The sequence below is a fragment of the Poecilia reticulata genome, linkage group LG6 (assembly GCF_000633615.1).
Source record: "Poecilia reticulata strain Guanapo linkage group LG6, Guppy_female_1.0+MT, whole genome shotgun sequence".
Lineage (NCBI taxonomy): Eukaryota > Metazoa > Chordata > Actinopteri > Cyprinodontiformes > Poeciliidae > Poecilia > Poecilia reticulata.
Genome location: NC_024336.1, coordinates 31,325,316 through 31,329,064, shown reverse-complemented (window position 1 = coordinate 31,329,064; position 3,749 = coordinate 31,325,316). Strand labels below are relative to the sequence as shown.

Sequence of the window (3,749 nt, the reverse complement as noted above, 5' to 3'; positions counted from 1 at the left end):
TGGCCCAGTCCGGTACCAGGCAGTCCGGTACCAGGCGGATGATGGCCCAGTCCGGTACCAGGCGGATGATGGACCAGTCCGGTACCAGGCAGTCCGGTACCAGGCGGATGATGGACCAGTCCGGTACCAGTTTCCCTTCCCTGCTGTCGCCATTCCGGTACTTTCTACCATTAATGCCACGGTCAAACGCAGAGAAAGGCGACTGGTACCGGGCTGCTCGCCATCCGCCGCCGCGCTGCTGTGACCAGTAGAAGCGGTGATGACGTCACGCGTCCAGACGTCCTCCATCGTTGCTAGCTGGCTAAAGACTTCTGTGAAACGTAGAACAAGAGCGACGCCAAGTGGAATAAACTACATTTTGTCAAACCCTCATCATGTCTTTGTCAATCCAAAGCCTGCAGTTCATTGGAGAAATAATTAAATGTTGATTTGGGGATATCTTTTAGATGTTTTTGTGGAATCCTTCATGCGGCCGGCCTCACCCAGACTCTGCCTCCAGCGGATGTTAATAAATCATTTATAATGTTTTATCTGAAAAAGAATTGAAAAGAAACTTTCTGGCTGATTTTCTTAATGAAATAACTTTTAAAAAACACTCATTAAATAATGTTAAATATTTAAATCATCTTGGGATTAAGAGAATACTTATTTGTATTAATTTCACACAAAAAACAAGCAAACAAAAAAACAAAAGCCAATCATTGCATGATAGGTTTTCTTGTCAGTAGAATGAATCAGTGACTTTGATTCATCAACTTCCTCTGGACGTTTGAGCTTAATATCTATTCAACATACCCAATTAGATTTAAATTGGATTTTCTGATTTGGCCCAATAAAGGCATTATTATAAGTTAATTAACTGATATCCATTCTAATTACCAATCAAAGATCGTTTCCGGAACATTTCACGGTAATTAGGGATGGGTCACCCGGACTAAACGTCTCACTGATCTCCTTCAAACCTGCTCTCGGTATCAATTAAAAGTTTCACACTTGCTTTTTTTTTCCTGGTAACCATCATAAATGTTGTGCCGGTTCGGTTCTGTACCAGCAGGATGGTGGGTCTCCTCATCGAAACAGCGGCACTTTCAGCCCTGAGGAGTTAGTAACTTTCCACGGGGGTCTCCTCACCACGACCCCCCAGACCTCCATGTGTCAAACAGCGGGCTACGGCGACCCGCCGCACGGACAAGAACCTTTCCCCGGGTCCGGTTCGGACCACTTTCTGCCATCATGGCATCACAGGCGCGTCAGCGAGCCCGGAGCCCGGAGCCCGGAGCCCGGAGCCCGGAGCCCGGTGTTCGGCGCCGCCGAGCGGACAAACTTCCAGAAAGCACCACGCTGCTGGCTGGAAGCGGGCTAACCGCAAACCTTTCAGCCGCAGGCTCCACCGCTATCCACACGTCTACTGCGGGTCTCAGCCGAACCGCCGAACCGGGTTTAAAGGAGAAGGACGGCACTGAGCGACCATATATGGGTTGAATGATGAATCTGTAGCCTGCGGTTTGAAGGCGGCGGATGGTTGGAAAAAGACTCAATGGACAAGTTTCAACACTAACGGTTAAGTTAGAAAGTACCGAACTACGAGCAGCCCGGGGTTTAAAGGAGACCGGTACCGTCACAGATGGGATTCTGAACCGTGGTGATGGACTTTCCTGAGACGAACCTTCTCCGTGGATTCTGCGGGGCTCCTGGAAATCCACGCCGCCACTCGCTCGCTCCAGACGGCTGTTGCTCAACTTCCAGCGAGCCAACTACCCAGCTGTGACAACAGCCGTCAAGCTGTTGCTGAGGAAACCGACATCCGGCGTGGTTTTTCAAAATAAAGCCACATAAATGAAACAACGCTTTATTCACCGATTAATAAACAAACTGTTGAGCAGATGCCTCTGTGATTCTACATATATGTAAGAAACATCAATTTTCACATTAAACAAGAGGCACTGCAGTAAATGTTAAATGATCTCACTACTGCCGTCAACAAGCTTTTCTTTTGTAAGCCAAAAAAATGTGGCCCCCAACCGGAAGTGGTAACAAAAAGCCGATAGAAAATTACAGGAATGAACGCAAACAAATACCACCTGGTTTACTCATGCTTTAACTTTATCCAGTACAACCAGGCATACGTTGCTATTTTTAGAAATCAAATAATTAAAAAAGGAGCCCAATATGTTATAAGATTTAAATTTATAACTTTGAAAGTTAAAATTATGGGTTTCTGTCTGTTAAATCTGCCTTTGCAAGTCAAAGCATGACATAGCAACCCAAAATTTTCACTTTCAAAGTTGACATTTTGACTAGTCATAATTTTATGGCTCAATATCATGACTTTGAATGTTAAATTATGACTTTACTCATAATTGTGATTTTAAAAGTCCTAAGATTGCAGTCAAGTTTACGTTGAAACTCCTAATTATCACTTTTGATCTTAATGTTATGGTTTTTGTATGTTCTAAATAAAACTTTGAAGTTCAAAATTAAGACATAATTCTAATCTTGACTTTAAAGCCAATTAATTTTACATCCAAAGTTGAAATTAAAATATGGCGTGGCGTTTTGTATTCAGCTCCTTCTGTTAACTCTAAATAAAACTGTTTTGTTACCAAAGCAGAAAACTAGCACTGCTCATCACCTAAACATACCATACCCACCGACAACACAGAGGTGGCAGCGTCATGCTGTGGGAAGCAGGTTGGAGGTGGTGGGGAGATGGATGGAGCTAATCAGGTTGATCCTAGAGGAAAACAGCAGAGGAGCTGAGACTGGGGTCAAAGTTCACCTTCCAGCTGAACAACCAGCCTGAAGACCCAGAGCTGATCCAGGAGTTAGAATGGTCTAGTCAAAGGCCAGATCTGAATCCAACTGAAAATCTTGGGAAACACTTGAAAGCTGATGTTCCCAGATGTTTTCCATCCATCTGGCAGAGCTGAAGATGTTCAGACCTGCAGCCAGAGGAGGCGCTACTGAGTTCTCACACTATTTCAGCTTCCTTTTTTATTTTCTCATATTTTGCCTTTAATAATAATAATTTCTGTCACTTTTTAAAAATCATACTTTGACTTATTTTCCTTCAAATATTCCCTTTTTGCATTTTCTCCACTTTTGTTTTCTCCTTTGCATTTACAGATTTGTTGTTTTCCCTCTGAATCTTTTAAGAGCTGAAATGAAAACTGGGAGGAGATGGAGGGTCAGCTGCTCTCCTAGCGGTCAGCGCTGGCCAACTCTGCAGGCTTTCCTTCCCACTCGTGGTCACCAAAGCTGACCAGATCTCCTCCCAACTGTTTCATTTTAGCTCCTAAAAAGAGTCAAAAGGAGAAAAAAAGAGAACATGAGAAAATTATCTGTAAATAAATGCAAAGGAGAAATATTGGGAGGAAAATAAGTTAATGTGTGATTTTAAAATTGACAGTAAACTAAACAAAAATTACTGAAAAATGGGAAAACATAATGAAATGGAAGATTAAATCTGATGTTCGGTTACGTCCAGAGAGAAAACCGGAGAAATGATTCTTATTGGAAGCAGCAGATAAAAGTAAAGAAGGTTCTGTGTTTCATGGAACACAGAACCTTCCAGAACCTTCCAGAACCTTCCAGAACCTCCTGAGAAAGCATGTGGCGACAGTGGAAGGAAACAACTCAGTTTAACAGGAGCAGACCTGGACCAGAACCAGAGTGAGCAGAACCAGAACCAGGGCCGGTGTGAGCAGAACCAGAACCAGGGCTGGTGTGACCAGAACCAGAACCAGGGC

The 3,749-nt window shown here is 43.6% G+C and overlaps 1 protein-coding gene across 2 annotated transcripts in view; it reads right to left on the bottom strand.

Annotated features, from left to right (window-relative positions):
* Window positions 1–1,778, bottom strand: part of LOC103466814 (solute carrier family 45 member 3) — an 11,575-nt gene extending 9,797 nt beyond the window's left edge. The window contains exon 1 of one of the 2 annotated variants that reach the window (XM_008412677.2): window positions 1,617–1,778. The gene's annotated coding sequence lies outside the window, so the exon portion shown is untranslated. The remainder of the gene's footprint in view (window positions 1–1,616) is intronic. The other variant, XM_008412676.2, reaches the window with a different exon arrangement.
* Between the last annotated feature and the right edge of the window lie 1,971 nt (window positions 1,779–3,749).